This window comes from Frieseomelitta varia, unplaced genomic scaffold (genome assembly GCF_011392965.1).
Source record: "Frieseomelitta varia isolate USP_RPSP 00005682 unplaced genomic scaffold, Fvar_1.2 scaffold_251, whole genome shotgun sequence".
NCBI classification, from domain to species: Eukaryota; Metazoa; Arthropoda; class Insecta; order Hymenoptera; family Apidae; genus Frieseomelitta; species Frieseomelitta varia.
Genome location: NW_025109981.1, coordinates 973,569 through 991,190, shown reverse-complemented (window position 1 = coordinate 991,190; position 17,622 = coordinate 973,569).

The window sequence follows — 17,622 nt, the reverse complement described above, 5'->3', positions numbered from 1 at the left end:
GAGTATCAAGATCAAGAAAATGAGTAAAATGAAAAGACGAAGGAGTTTAAAAATCGAAAGAAATGTATCCAGTAATCGTCACGGAGGTTATTACGGGGACAACGATCCGCAGATAGGAATCTAAATTCTGAAAAGACTGCTGGCCGGGTTTCCTCGTGGTAAATTAAGGATCGTACCTGAGACACCTTTCTGGCCAACTCCAATGACGGTAATAACACTAACTTCTCATCAACCTCGCCGCGACGTTTTCTTCTTCCAACCGTGTCCCCTTTATGAAGAACTACCGTTCGATGGAGAGAATCGCAAGAGAAACTGAATTTCTTTTCATTACACCCGCGAAACTCGTCGCTCTGCGTTCATCGTTGTATAATGATTATCATCATTTTGCTCAACTGTAATGTTTCTCCACACTGTAATGCCAATTTCGAATTCTCGTCTAATTTAATCAGACTTGAATAATTAAGCAATTATTATATTATCATATTAATTATAATTTTTATATTATATACAATATTATATACAATATATTAATATATTAATATTATATTAATATTATATACAATATCATATACAATATATTAATATTATATAAAATATTATACACAATATATTAATATTATATACAATATATTAATTTTTTCGCTCCGGCGACATGATTAATTATTAATTTGCCGACGATCGAAGTGTCAACGCGAGAGATTCAAACGGCGGAGACGAAAGATAACACGACACCGTGTTAAGATCCCCTCTCGTAGTTTCACTCGCGGAAGAATACAACGTCGCCGGTGTGTTTTCGACCTGAATTTCCCTCCCCCCTTCGCCCACCCGGTATGAAAGATTCTCGCTCGCGATTGGCAGCGTCGATGTTGAACGTTTTCGCCGCGACGCGGCGGTTTTTTAATTAAAAAATCCTCGTCGCTCGTTACCAAGGAATTTCACGCCTTCTTTTTTAATCAAAGTGCCATGAGTAAATAGCAGAAACCCGGCGGGGCGCGGCTCGCCTCGCTTTCCCTGAAAGGGGGTTAAGAAAGAAACGGCAACGGGGAAGAAATTGCGCAGGGCGAAAACCACTTGTGAAATGTGGGACGATGCAATTGTACACAACGTTGCGACAGGGTACGTGCACGCCCCTTTATGTATTCTTATGTGTGTGTGTGTGTGTGTCTGTGTGCAATCGATAATTAGGACTGACGTTACGATATAATGTATTCCGGAAAGAGGGTCAGCGCGGACGAGCGAGATACGGATCGCGAATTTCAGCCGACTGTCTGCTTGTGCATTGACACGAATCCCGATTGTTTCGAACAACAGACTCTGGTGAACTAAATATGTCTAAGTACGCAAGAAAGCAAGAATACATGTACAATTGTCTATATCGTGCCTCGTTATTTTTGGCGTGAAAATTTATCTGCAGAAAGACTCGCGGACTCTACGGTAAATAGAAAGTGACGGATGAACATATTTCGAGAAATATAACTTTCAAAAATCATGTTCAATCATTGTTAAACAACTCTGCAGGGAATACGCGAGTGTCTCCCTAATTTATTTTTATTAATTTTCGCAATCGTCTCGATCGCCACGATTCGATTGCAATTTTTACGTACGAGAGAACGAGAGTGCCACGATTCTGGAACGAGCGTGTACGTAAACACCGGCGACGAAAGTCTGGGAATTCAGTCTTAAGACGTCTTTTATGCTTTTCTTTCGTACCTCGTACGTTCTCGTATTTGCCGCGCGTGCAACATCCTGACCAGAAGAAGAAAAAAAAAAAAAAAAGAATTACGGTACGCGGACAGGGATAAAAATCTTGAACTCTGGTAGAGTGAAAAAAAAAAAGAAAAATAGAGAAAGAGGGAAAGAAGAAAAGCGAGAGGACATTCGCCAATTTCTTCCAAGGCTAGCGCGCTACTGCAGCTGTGAGTAAACGAACGATAAATTTGCCCTGAAAAATAAAAATAAGAGGGGAAAGATCGAGCGAGGAACCGAGGGAGAAACATCTCGCGCGATGCACAATACGATGCCTCCGCCTTTTCTCTTCCCTAGCCATCGCCGCCGTTTCTTCTTCCATTTCTCCCCCATTTCCTTCACTGTGGAACTGTTCGCCAATCGAGAATCGTGTCGACGATCAAATTCAATTTCCGTCATCGATTCACTTTCGCGCCTCTTTATGGTATAAACAATCCAATAATGAAACGACGGTGAAATCGTGTAATCGCTCTTTCGAGACGAGTTAATAATTATTTTACGTCGCAATTGCATCTGTGTTGGACGTTTGTTGCTAAAATTTGCAAGCACTCTCTCTCTCTCTCTCTCTCTCTCTTTCTTCGCCAAAGCAGTCTCGAAGGTCAATTTATTTTTTCCTTTTTTTCTGTAATTCGCTATTCACCGCTGCAGCGTGAAACGTCAAACTCGTTGAAAATTCATTATGAATTGCTCGCGATGCGAACAGCACGAAGATTATGCAGTCAGCCTCGTTTCTACGTAGCGTATGCGGAATATAGGTTATAAACACATCCATTCAAGTTATGCCGTACGTTCTGCAACTTCGAGGTATTCTTCCTCTTCGAACTCCGCTTCGAACGGCCGCCGCCGTGTATTTCCATAAAGTTGAATTTACGCCGCCGCACTTTCTCCATTAAAGTTAAAAAACATACAAACATTGTTTCAAAAAAGAAGGGGGGAAAAAAAAGAAAGAAAGAAACGAAAAGATGCATGCATCTCGGAAATCTGGAACTTCCCGATACTGAATTATCCTCCTCTCGAAACTAGAAAACACGTTGCTCCGAGGTGTCCAGAGACTACTAAACTCCTAAAACTGTTAATCGCACCGCGTGAGAAAGAGATGAAACGGTTCGACAGTTAGATTCCAAGAAATTGAAATTTTCTTCCCTTCTTCTTTTCGATCGAACGTAACCTGAATGGCAGAAATGGCTGTACAACTCCGTTCGAGATTAGACTCACGAGACGCTCGTTTATTCCTTCCAATTACACCTGATTTAGGCAGCGTTACGCTTAACTGAGCCCGCAAGAAAGCGAGATCGGCGGCGCGCTGAATGGACGCGATCTCGCCGAGGAAGAAGCGCGTCAGTGGTATCCACCAGCGTAGGTTAACGTTCGCCAGAAGCTGGCCCCCGCCAAGAACCGGAGGCGTGCTCGAGGGCCTCTATTGAATTAACTCCATTCACCAAATTGCTCTCGCATTATGCCGGATCACGCCTGAGCTAAGTTCCACCCCTCTCGATCCCCCTTCCCCTCCCTCTTCCTCTCTGTCACAAACGGAGGACAAAGTCTTCGTACGATTGAAATTCGTGGCCCGTTTCGCCCGGGCTGCATATACCCTCTCTTTCTCCCTGGTCTCTCTTGTCTCTCTGTAATTCGTCAAAGATAGCCTAGAATTCTTTGGCCGCGGCAATTTTCCGGCGCGTGTCGACGGGGAAATTTTACTCACAGATATATATATATATATATATATATATATATATATATATATATATATATATATACGTGTATAGGACGAGAGATCTTTCGGACAAAGGATCGAGTAGCCTCGTTCAAATTTAGATTCGACTTCTTTTTCCCTTCTCTTTCCTTTGCGCGACGATTGTTTGATGACTCCGTTAATTCATTAGCGGCGATTTTAGGCTGATTGCCCGGCCCCTCGATTGGGCTCCATTTTCTTAATGAAGAATCACGTTGCGGCACGTTTGATTATAAGATCAGCCCCGCGGTGTTCGAGTGTGGATTTATCTGCTCGAAGAAATATTTCGGTGATCGTCGAAAGGTAAAAAAACGAGCGAATTGAGAAATCCTCGGCGAATCGAAGAACCTTCTTTCAAACTCAGGGAATACGATCCCATCGTCGAGAATCGAAGGTTCCATCAATGTTGAATTTATAATTATTCCGTCGTTCGTTCTTCCAAACGAGCCTCCAGATCCGCCTCGAGAAACATCTCGAGGCGCATCAAACGCAAATCCCCGGTGATGACGAGCGATCTGCGAGAGAGAGAGAGAGAGAGAGAGAGAGAGAGAGAGGATGTCTTTGTTACGCGGATGCGCCCACATGCGAGCCGAGGGCTCGCGCAGCAGGCGCACGAACGCGCGGGCCGCCGCGTCCTGTCTCCGCCATGACTGATGACCGGCATTACGATTTGTCAATAACAATTGTCTCGGGTATAGCCGGGGCCCCGCGCAAACTGCAACTGATGGCCAACATCGATTGTTCACGTCCGCGTAACTGTCCGCCGCCGGACTGACCCATAACGCATCCGCACCAAAAATCTGCCGCCGACAGAATCGAACTGCGCCGCTTCGCTAATACGCGCGCGGTGTGTGTGTGTGTGTGTGTGTGTGTGTGTTTCGCGTTGATCAGCAGCCGCAACGACGCGCCGATCGTTTCCAAACGATCAGCAACAATATATATCGCTCGTCCACGATATCGCACGTTGCTGTTGCTTTTTTTTTTCCTTTCGTTCTTTCATTTTGTTTCATTTTCTCTCTTTTATTTATTTATTTATTTATTTATTTATTTATTTATTTATTCCCGGACGCTTTTTGAGGGCTTTCCCCGGCGAAGGGAGCAATCCCAGAGAGATTTTTCGGGTTGAAGCGCGATTATTAGATTATTACGTGGTCGTTCACGCAGGCACACGTGGATAGGATTCGTAAGATCGTGTAAAGTGTAGAGAGCGAGATTTAATAATCGTTGCCGGTCGAATTAGAGTGTGGTTTCAAAACAAAATTACTCTCTGAAATTAATCTCTTTTTCGAATTACACTTGGAATTTAATTTGGGCGGCGTTTGTCGCGTGGAATTTTCAGGGAATCGTCGAAACAGATGTAATTTGACTGACGTTAAAATGATTTTGCCAGGTGGACCGCGATATACGAGAAACGGGCACGTTTCCTCGATCTCGAATCGAACGAATGTGATGAATAAAACGTGAGTTAGGAAACGCTAGATTCGAGGGAAACTAGATCAGTTGGAACTATGCACGGTACGTCAAGACGATGATTATTCAAATTGATGGTTTGCGGCGGTGCAATCGATCGCGTCTATAGGCAGAGATGCATTTAACGCGAGGGGAAACTTTGTTCCACTGTACTTCAGTTTCGAAGAAAATGGCCGGAGACGCACCTAAATTATTTGCAAATATTGACATATGAATATCGAGATTAATTGGAAATGAAATTAAAAAATCGAGATATTTCCGCAATGCACGGGACGATAATACGTAGGAAGAAGGACAGTCGCGAGATCTCGCTAAACAGGCTACGACATATCCATGCGTGCCAGTGGAAAGAAAATACACAAGTCGGATGTTCTACGCTGCACGCTCTAATCGATTTTCATTTCGCGCCTCGAAAGTGTTAACTGCAATTAACACTGATCACCGAAGTAGGTGTAGTTCCAACAGTTGAAATCCAAGAGACGCTGGAATTCTTTCGAATTACACCACTTATCCCCACTTGTGTGTCTTTTGACATAAACTTCCAGTACCTAAAATCCACATTCTCGAGCCAATCTCTTTGAAATTTATTTCCAATTAAAATCCGTGGTCAAGAGGACTTGTAAGTGTTCTAAATTACTGGAACTCTCGCGTAAACTTCTACTCGCCGAAATGTAATTAAAAAACACGTGAAAATCGCGATTCGATCGATTAGGCCAGCGCCAGAGGGACGTCGTGCACGCAGGATTAGCAAAGAGAGAGAGAGAGAGAGATCACTCTTAACCGAACCCAAACCTCGGTGCGCATCGGCCATTCACAGTGATCCACGCGACGTTTTAATCAGGCAACGCCAGAGCGAGCGAACTCCTCGATCCCGCCTTATCAGATACAGACAGGCTCGCGTCTGTGTGCACGCGCATGCACACTGATATATCTACATAAAACGGCGCGGACTCGCGGACTCGTTTTCAAGATGGGAATCACGTGCGACTGTCGGTCGGTCGGTGGAAAAGCGGCCGGGTGACACGAAGCGAAACGGACATTTAGAGAGATCCGGAGACTCTGCACACGGAGATCAGACCTAACCCTCCTCCTCCTCCTCCTCCTCCTCCTCCACCACCCGCTCACCGCCATCCCTGGGCTAAGATGACTCCGCTTTCGAAGTGAGGTTCGACGTGGCTTTTGGGGTCGGGATATCGCATTATTCCCGGCTGAATGGGGTAAATCAGGATCTCGTAGAGTTTCGACGTGGAATCGGCGGTGCTCTCGGATCGCTGATGCCGAGGGAGGATGAGGATTGGTTGCCAGCGGCTGCCTTGGGAATTCAATTATAGCAACGGAACAATGGTAACCGCGCCGGTAATGAAGGGACCGTCGCCGAGAGGTCATCGGATTACATGGTATTTACAATACATAAGTCGGATGGTTGTCGAGGATGGTCGGATCCTGTACCGTTTCTCCTCTCTCTCTCTCTCTCTCTCTCTCTCTGTTCCTTTCGATTTTACTCCTGTCTCGCTAAAAGTCAGGCTCGAAAGGCGCGTAGGTTTCACCCATTTTTGTCGAGAGAATCGAGAACGTTGGTTGTTTGAACGGGAAATAATGTTTTAACGGGAGTTTCAATCGACACGCACGCTTCAAGGAGGAAATTATAACACCTTTGGGATTACGTTTGGGAATTTCAGTTCTTGGCAGTTCGTTTCGTTGGCAAGTTTCGGAGCAGACGAAGGTATCCTGTTTTCGAAACAAACGCCCGGAAGTATCTTTCCCGAAAGGGAATAAGAATTCCGGTATATTTAGGACGATTCAGGTGAATGATAAAATAAACCGCGACTTGAATGGAGATTTGAATGGCAAAGGATATTGGATTTTAATATGCAATGAACATGCTAAAAAGGGACTGCCCCGTGGAGCCATTTTCAAATATTTAACGACAGTTGTATCGGGATGTAGATGGAATTAGAATTACATGCAAAATGTAAATGTATGTTTAAGCTAGGCAACAAACACCAAATATTTAATCCCTGCTCTATGAATATTGTTTCTACAACTAAATTAATATATTCTGTTGTCTGACGTAAATACTGCAGTAAAACAAATGTTGCACGAGATTCTGCAAAATTCACGATGCCGCGCAATATTCATAGTAGAAAGTAAAACGACAGAATCGAGCCACTTGTTGTAAGCCAAGCTGAGAGGTGTAAATGTTTTAATAAAAGTCATTGGCATCAATTTTTTACAGTCTCGTTAGTAGTTCAACTTTCTTTGTCACGTTGAAAGACGCAAACAACCAAATAACAGACGAAAACATTCTGACGGAAAGTGAGGAATCTTTTAAAATTAAATTACACTGCGACTACACGATTTACAAACGAATTCGCAATAAATTAAACTGATCAATTATTAAAGTTCCGATTATTCAAATTCCACCGTTGCCGTTACCTTGAACGACGAAAGAGCGACGAATTAACCTTCAGCCTCGATCATCGGCGTGAACTTTGCGATCGGGATTTGTGGCGAAAGTGGTCATCCGAGTAAACATCGGTTTCACAGAGTCTGACCGGGGGGAGAAGAGGAGAGAGAGAGAGAGAGAGAGAGAGAGAAAAAATTTACAAAGAAACACAACCCCTTTGCTACGCCGGAGGACGAGTTTCGTAATTACGTTATGAGAGCAGAATGGGGAGGAAGTGAATCACCGAGGGAGACACTGGGCTTTCTCGCTCGATCAGCCATGCGTTTAGGAACAGCAATGGATTCCGTCAATAACCTCTTTAAAAGAGGCTAAATTCATTATTTGCCTTCTATTCGACGCGCCGGTCGTTGCCGGTTTTTTCCCTACGTTTCCTTTTTATACCCTCCCGAAGGAAGTTTCGATCGCGCGAGGGAGAGGGGAGGTGGCTCGATTCAACACTCTGAATCTGGGATGTATTATTGATCGCGTAATATCGACGCTAGGATCTTCTCATCGAATAACGTGGCAATTCTCGCAGACAGCTATAATATTCCATACTCTGCGTCATTGAGGGAATTCAGAATTGTTCCCCTTAATGATACAATAACGATAAATTATACAATCCTTCGCCTGATAACTGTATAAAATTAATAAATTATAACTGTGATTCTGACTCCTCCAATTTTTGATAAACTTCTAGAATGACTCTCGTGTGTAATAAATGTAATAAATTCTATAATAAATTAATACAATAAATTAATATAATAAATTATAACCGTGACTCTGACTCTTCCAATTTTTAATAAACTTCCAATCGCTTCTAGATTGAATCTCGTGTGTAATAAATATGTATACAAGAAAAATCAGACTGCTAACTCTCCTAATGTTAATAAACTTCTGACCATCTCCACTTCATTTCCCACGTCCCACTGTGATGCTCATTGCGAAAAAGAGAAACGCAGATAACGTCTCCGGCATGGAATATGGGAACGATTAAAGGACAGAAGAGGGTCAGGGGAAAACATCTTGACGGGGAAACCGCACGTGTCTTTCCAACCCTCTCCCGAACGAAGTGACCTGGATGTTGAAGCTCGTGGCGGCAGCCAGTACGTGATGCTTTTACAATTAAAAACTCGTTCAGTTTACATAGAAGCTTCCGAGTGACTTTTTTACTCGACGCACATAGCGGCCGAGGGGTGGTGGGCGGTGAGGAAACCCGGGGGGGAAGGGACGGGTCTTTTACATAATGGCTTTTCGAGCGAAATTAAATTCTTCGCCAACCATAAAGAGACCATTCGAATGATTATCGCGCGAGTAACGCGCTATTCCTCCGTTACTCTGTATATTAGTTGCGCCGGTGAATATTAAACCAGGTTTTCGCCTGGTAATTTACGGGATTGTTTCCTTTCCTTTTTTTTTCCTGCGGAATTTCATCAGCGCGGAGGAGTTTTATTTTTTTAAGACGCGAGAATGTTTATTTCATCATTGTTATTTATTTTTGATGGCAATATCTAGAAGAAACTTCCGTTTTATTTATTTATGGGACAAATTTCTACTCCGGGAAACATATAAATCCGCTACGACATCCTTATTTAAGCTTCGATTCGTGATCGGTAAGTAACATTAAATCCAACCACCCCGAACTACCTGAAAAATGAAAATTTCCGTGCTTAAAATTACCAAATCTTCCAATTCTATTCCCAGAAACGTAAACCGATATTGCCTCGCAACAACAAATAACGTCGTTTAACCTCGTTTAATCATTGTAACGAAACTCCAATCGCAAGTAACGCCATTAAAATCCAATTCTCATCTGAATCACCCCTCTCTGCAAGCCAGCTTCTGAACCTGACCCCAAAGTCAAAGATCCTCGTGCCAGTTCAACAACCGTCGATTAATAAAACCGCGAGTAAAAGACGCGAAGCAGAGAGAGTGAGAGAGAGAGAGAGAGAGAGAGAGAGAGAGAGAGAAAAGAAAGGGAAACAATTTCCTTAGACAGGGACGCTGCGAATTGTTATCGGTGCGACGAAGGAATCGGACACGTCTGCGTCGAGTCGTTTCCCCTCGTTAAGGGATTCCTTCGCCGGTGGAAGGGTAAGTTGGGTGCTGGCGTGCGGATTGCGGAAGCAGTCGCGAGCGTTTTCGCGCTTCGCAGCCGCAGAGCAGTTCGGAGTTGCCATTCGGAGCACGTAGATTGCTAACCTAACTTGTTTAGCGGTTTTAGCGGTATTTGATTAGTTGAGTGAATTTCCGAACTGTTTCAGACCGCTCGGTGCTGGCTTCGAGCGAAGCTCCCGAGATCGGTCGGCGACAAACCTTCGGCGAATTTTCCGCGTACACACACATACACACACACGTACACACGTATACACGTATACACGTTGGCCTACAGTTCGTGTCTATATACGTAAGTACGTATCAACGTCGCGTTCCGCAAGATTGAATGGAAATTGTAAACTGGTTGTTGAATCGCGATTCGAGGAACGCGGGCAAACGCGCACGATCGTGACGAGAGCTTACCTTGAGAGTAGTTCATGTCCTTCTTTCATGTACCCAGATGGTCACTCCTGGCCGGAGTCGCGATCGCACGGACACACCTGCGAAGCAATTTCGTTTCACTGTTAGATCTCGAGCTTTGTTCAATGCGAACGAACGAATAATGTGTTTACATCAGTTTTCGAAACGTTTCACGAAACACAAATGAATAGAACGCACGTGAATCGATAGCATGTGAACACGAAGTGACGACTTCGTCGCTGTCGAACGTCATCCATGACACACAAGTAAAGTTTACTTCGTCAGACGAATGAGAAAATATTCCGACGTTCGATAGTGTAAACCAACTTCAACAGACAGTTTTAACAAACTTGAAATCACTCAGAATCGTACAGCTCTGGACTGTAATAGTTTTAGACAGATCTAACTGGTGTATTTCGAGTTCTGAACCCTCAGGAACAGTCCAATTCTGGTCCACGGCCATGAACTCAGATGTCCCGGGAGACAGCGACGGTTCGAGGCGTGTCCAATGACTATAAGGACATTGAGATTGATGTCCCTCAATTTCGAGGTTATCGGATGCGTGTTCATTGACCGCGTGGTAGCCGTGACTACATCCAATTTGTTTCACGCGTTTTCGTGTCATTTGTAGACAGCGTTTGAAGAAATTCTTGCAGTTCTGCAATTTTCCAATTTCCCAGCGACATTATTTTTGCGACACGTCGTCAGTTGCGGGGATTTCGTCGATCGTCATCGGAGACGTTCCGCTTCCTAATCCATTTCGTAGCAATTTATCCACAGCGTATCGTATCGCGTCCGTAAGTGTCCCTTCCCTATCCCCATTTTTTTCCACCGGCCGAACTTCCCTCCTTCCTGCCATTCCACCGAAGGGCAGACCGTTATCCGATTATTTCGTTCAACGTTCACGACGCGAATGCATTCTTCGGTTACCGCCTCCTCCTCTCCCGATCGCATTCTACTAAGTGGTATTTGCTGAGATAACTCGGTCCACTTTCTTCTAATCCCTCTCCCAACAGTCACTTTCTTTTGACGAACAACAACCGACGAAGCGAATGGTTACTTAGTCGAACGTTTAATGTACTTACGACTGATTAGAGACGGAGTGGAGAATTTATCGTGTTAAATTATATTTTAACTTTACTTGCCTGAATAATGAAATTAAGTCCAATTACCCCGACAAACTATGAAAACGTTGCGATGTAATCGTTGAAAGACTGACATTGTTCTTTCATCGAATATGAAATGTTAATTCGCGACTACTTCAATTGACGGCTGAATTTCGATAAACGATAAATAACGATAACGAGGCTTAGCTTGTGCCTTTAATGCCCCCGCAGCGTTATCGATCAGCTGTTGCTCTCGAGTTATGGTTCCCTGCTCGTCTTCTCTTCGTCCATCGTGCTCTCCTTTGACCGCCAATGCCGATTGGAAAATCGAAGTACCCACGAGGGTGGTTACGCAGAGCCCCGTTAAACCCCCTTAGTGGTGGCAATATACGTGAAGGACTTATTGGCTAACCAAGCCAATACCGCCGCAAACGACGTGTCCATCTGGCAAGCTAATTAGCAACTTATGAAACGAAATCGCCGCGTTTCGCCCGATAATCGGCCGTATATCTCTCCGCCGGTCGTTTTTATTCGTTTTTCACGCATTTCGCCGCGAAAGGCGTGCGTGTTCGTTTATTCTCGGGAGAGGAAAAAACAACTATTGATTCGCCTCGATGATGCAAGACAAATCTGTTCTATTTCGTTCTTTGTTTCAACACATGTTTACGCTCGAGTGTAATTTATATACTGGAAAGTATCTGGCACTTGGACTGTCAACATGGCCAATCTGATCGTTTGGTGTAGGCTTTTTTTTTTACAGATTCATGATCGCATTTACAGGCACTTTTGAGCGATTTTTGTGAAATCTATGTGAAGAAACAACTCGTTGCAGTTTTCTTCACACATGTCACTTTGGTTTTTATTTTTACTTTTCGGTAGTTTCAGTGTGACTGCTTCTAGTGACTGAAACGAAACTGCTAGACCTGTTCATTTTCATTTCCAGCTTCGATGTCTGTTGAAAAGTTCCGAACTATTATGAATCTATCGTCTACCGATCTCAACAATTCCACAAATCACCAACGATGGGAGAGCTACGACACTGGGGAAAGTGTACCATCGTCCGTGCCATATTCTAACTTTCAAATTTCCTAGAAAAACGTCCAACGTTCGAGCCTCGATCACTCGATTAATCCAGCGATGAAACACATTACCGATTCAACTTCAGCAATATCTCAGACCGCCAACAACCACGCCTGAGCCTCAGCCGCGGCAAGGTCCGACGTCGAAGAGGCCAGCTACATTATACAATAAATTTTCTTACGCCCGGAGGCACGAATCGATCAATTTTCATGCAACACGCCGAGGGGAGCGGCGAGGGAATGGGCAAAGAGAGAGAGAGAGAAAGAGAGAGCTGACTCTCGACCTAGCTCCGGCTATTCAAAATGAATTCACGAAAGAGCCGGTAGGATTCTTCTTCAGGCGAGTGGGAGGCTGTTGGCGGCAATATGGGCGAATAAGGTCCGGCCATTTGCAGGATAAAAGATCGGAGAAAGGTCGAGCGTACGGTACGTCAGGTATGTAGGCTGCTCGCGTTGGCCAACTCTCTCTCTCTCTCTCTCTCTCTCTCTCTCTCTCTCTCTCTTTCTCTCTGTTGGAATCGCGGATGGCCACCGCGCCGGATCCAGGGGAGGGAAAAAATTGAATTATCATAAAGAAATTGCGTCCGAATATTCCGTCCGGTTTCTATTGAATGCCAACGAGTAGATGAGAAGGCATCGATAGGTTTTCCAATATCGCCCGCGGCTGAGACTTGCATCGGGAATTTTAAGAATCAAGACTATCTTAGATCCACGAAGAAGAAGAAATATATACGTGGCTGCGTGCGTGCGTGTGTGTGTGTGTGTGAGTGTGTTCGTACGTGCGTGAGCGTGGCGGAGGAGGAAATTGAAGAGAGAAAAGAAGAATTGGCCCGGGGATCTCGCTCTTTGAACCCTTTCGACGATGCGAGTCGCTCGCCCGGTTGAATCACCCCGGTCCATGGACGGGCAATAAGGGCGAGAAAGGTGAAAGGTGAAAGGTGAAAGCTGAAAAGGCAACCTACGATCCAATTGTCGCGTATCCTCGTTAAATTCTCCCGCCGACCCTTCTCTCTTTATCTTTTTCCATTTTTTTCTCTCTCTCTCTTTCTCTGCGCCCAACGTGCCTCGATTTATCAGCTATCTGCTCGAGTGGTCAGCCGCTTTCTTCAAACGGCGTGTTGCTAGATGGTCACCAGGATTACCTTCAACTTTCCGTCGGTTTACGGTTGATCGAGGCTTTTGACAATTTTCGTGGAACGCGGCGTGTTGACTTTCTCAAAAATATAGCGTCTGGTACAACGTTTTGTGATCCTCCGACTTGGCGAAACTGCCGAAACCCTTTTCCCAATGCCCTTCGAATCTCGAGTTCGCAACACCTTGCGATACCAAGTATTAACATCGTTCGTTGCTCAGAAATAGAGACCGTCATCCTGAAGCAGACTCTTCGTTTGAAATCGGTTACTTACGACGAGAAAGAAGTTTTAAACTAGATTCACACCTTCAGTGAAAATCAGCCCTCTTCGAAAAGAGGTTTAAACATCAGCTCGCTCGGACATTAGCTACTTAAACTCAGCTTCCCAAATCCGGAGGGAAGACTCTGAAACGCACGCGCGAATATCGGCAAATTCAAGGAAGGAGCAGGGCCCAGCCGCCGTCTGTAAATTTTCTGGCCAATCCAACGACACCTATGCGCGCGCCCGTACCGATGCGCATATCGATATATCGCTTAATTTTAACGACGCTGCCAGCGTATATATAATGTAAACCCAATACCTTGGAGCATGCACGTTGGTAAGCGCCATACGATCCCGATCCTGGATACTGGCATCAAATCCCCGACATGGCCATTATACGCTCATTTCAGGTTAATACTTGGCCGATGCCGGTGCATTGACCTAACGACCGACACGCTCCGAACATTAAAGTTGAGCACCGCTGGGCTGCATCTCGCGCCCGGCCGCATTGTCTGCCCTTATTTGCCCAGTTGCCGAGCAAATTATCCTGAGGATTTCGCCGGGAATATTGACAATGTCGGGCATCTCCCTCCCCACCATCCTCCCGTCCCGTCGTGGAAAGCGAGAAGAAATATTTGCGATCCGCGAGAATAATTTCGCGCGATTCCCATGGTTTTCGGCTGGGTAACCGGTGCTCGCCAGGATCGCGCGAATTTTTCGCGCGCTTCTCAAGACCAACACGTATCGGGATCTGCAATTGCTAATTTCACTAGCGTCGCTAGTTTATTATTGGTTATTAACTTGATTTTCCGCGCGACGTTTCGGAGAGTGAGAGATTTGGAAAAGTTGCTTTGGGGGATGAAGTTTGGAGATTTTAGGAATTCGGGTGTTTGGCAAATTTTGGTGAATCCGAACATCCGGGAAGTTGCAAATTTAGCATTTCAACGATCTGAAAATCTAGAAGTTTGAGAAGCTTGGCGTTTCAGAGATCCAGTGATGCGAAAATGTAAGAGTTTAAATGTTCAGGTATATTTAAAAATTTGGAAATTCAGAAATCTAGAAGTTATGGAATTTTGGAGTATAGGAATCTAAAAGTCTGCGATTTTGAGAATATAGGGTCTAGAAGGATCTAGAAATTTGGAAATTCAGAATATAAAATCTACAAGTTTACAAGTCCTAGAATTTACGATCTAGGATTTTAGAAATCTAGAAAACTCAAGAATTCAGGGATCTAGGAAATTAGAGATTCAGAATTTAAGAATCGAGAAGTTTACAAGTCTCAGAATTTAGGAGTCCAGGAACTTAGAAATTTAGGAATCAAGGAAACTGGAAATTTGAAGATTCAGAATTTAAGAATCTGCAAGTTTAAACATCTCAGAACGTAGGCATCTAGAAACATAGAAACTTAGGTGTGTATGACTCTTGAAACTTGAGGAATCCATAATTTAAGAAGCGAGAAGTTTACAAGTCTCAGAATTTAGGAGTCCAGGAACTTAGAAATTTAGGAATCAAGGAATCTGGAAATTTGGAGATACAGAATTTAAGAATCTGCAAGTTTAGAAATCTCAGAACAGAGGCATCTAGAAACATAGACACTTAGGAGTGTATGACTCTTGAAACTTGAGGAATCCAGAATTTAAGAATCGAGAAGTTTACAAGTCTCAGAATTTAGGAATCTAGGAATTTAGGAGTCCAGGAACTTAGAAATTTAGGAATCAAGGAATCTGGAAATTTGGAGATACAGAATTCAAGAATCTGCAAGTTTAGAAATCTCAGAACAGAGGCATCTAGAAACATAGACACTTAGGAGTGTATGACTCTTGAAACTTGAGAAATCCAGAATTTAAGAATCGAGAAGTTTAGAAATCTGAGAATTCAGGAATTCAGGAGATTAGAAACCTCGGTATGTAGGAATCTAGAAATTTAGGAACCTAAAAACTTAGACACCGAGGAATTCAAGAATCTGGAAACTTGGAAATTCTAGAACTTGACAGTTTAGAAATCTCGCAATTTAACAACTTTACTAGAAATTTAAAAATCTCAGGATTTAGGAATCTCAGAATCTCATAAACATTATGGAATTACAAAAACGTCAGAGGAAAATTTTGATTTTCTCAAAAAAAAAAAAAAATTACAAAATCCACCAACGCGTCGCAACTATGCTCGAATTCTACGCGTCGTCGACCTCGGTGGGTGTTTCAGGGGGTGAAGAGTTCCGGATAGGGAGGCTCGAACCTTTAAACTCTCTCCCCCTCGTTTCTTTCGCTCATGAGAAAGTCCCCGTCTGTGCCCTCCTACTTTCTCTCTCTCTCTCTCTCTCTTTCTTTCTCTCCTCTTTTTGCCGTGGGATACGACGCGTTTTCGGACTTGGGCGGAAAGTTGCCGCGAAACTTTCGACACTCTTTGCGTTTCTACGGAAGACACGCGGAAGGCCCGGTGAAAGGAAACGTACGTCGCTTTGACGAACGATCGGCGATGGCCGTGTAATTTTCGAAAAAGAAGAAGAAAAAGGAAAAAAGAAGAACTTTTCCACCAGGGGTTCGTCAAAAGTTTTTTCTCGGGCTGCATCCGACGAAACCGTTCGATCGGTGTAATTGGAAAGTTAATTAGTCCCTTCGGGATATGGGGACTTGAAGGAGAAGTGGAATTAGTTGGAATGTGATCGAACTGTTGCGATTACTTGCTGATTTTGGAGAAGGTTCAACCAATAAATACAGCCAATTTCAAGTCAGAAACTTTTTCATCAAAATTCAAACGTTCATATTTCGAACGTGAGAATTTATTAATTTTTCAGCTATTGATATTAGTAGCGAGAGTGCAAAAGTTTTTAATTATTTTTCGTCTCTTGAACAAAACTATCGAGATTAACTTGAAAGAGAAGTAGTAAATGTCATATTTGACCAATTTATTATCACGAAATCTCAATTATTGATCCTAGGATCAGCACGTTATTCCGCAAACATGCGCGCCTCGACCTCATCCATCACGGAGAATCCTCCTTTTTTCCTGCCCCCTAAAATCAATCCTCTAATCAAGAAACAACTCTCTCAACAGATTAATTAATTCCCCGTTCCGATTCTGAGATTCGTCTATGAATCTCCTTCCATTGAAGCATTGTCTGACTCATCGCGACACGCTCGACACAAAGTCCAAGTACACCCATGCGAATATGCACGCAACGCAGGTATACATATTCGCAAAGGGTTTTCGCAGTAACTCGCAGACACTGTTGCGCTTTTACAACGTTCCCGCCCGCATGATCTCGCCTTTATTTAGACTGCAGTTTCTAAATCTCCGAGCAACCGAGCTTCTATAATAAATTTCCCAAATTTCGCCAACTGCTGAACGTCGAGATTACCAATTTTCTACCTTCTAACCTTCGACTCGCCAAGATTCGAAATTTCCAGATTCGTAACATTCTTATATTCGCAAATTTTCAGACTCTCGAATCACCAAGTATACAAATCTCTAAATTCTTGGATTCCAAAGATTCTAAATTTCGAAATTTACAGTTGTCCAATTTTCTACCGTCCAATCTTCAACTCTTTGGACTTCCAAGTCTCTAAATTTCTGTATCTTCGAATCTTTTATCTCTAAATTTTCGAGTTACTAAATTCTGAGGAGTGCCACGTTTCACGAGATAATTTTATCCTCTCAATTCCTCTGAAAGAAACTCATTACCTGTCCCAAAATAAATCACCAGGAACGGGAACGAATAATCCGGGAATCACCGAAAACTCGCTCGTTAAATTTCAATATCAACTTAATTAATCATACCCCGAGACAAAGACACGATACACGTTTCTATTTGACGAACGAACGTTCCTCGGATACGAGACGTTTAATTAATCAATGCTCCGGAAACCGGGGTATCTCCATTATCCCTATATTATAACCATAGAAATAGAATTTATCTAACGTTCGCAGAGATGTGCTTATGTGCGTTTCCCGGATGTACAGGGTGTTCCGGTTAAATGAAGTGAGACGATCTAGAAATTGAAAAATTTTAGACATTCCGGAAAATTTAGAAGCTCGACAATATAAAAATCTTGGAATTTGAGAAACTGCGAGTTGAGGAAATTGGGAGCATGAGGAATTAGAGATTTAGGGATTTCGAAATTTTGAAATTTGA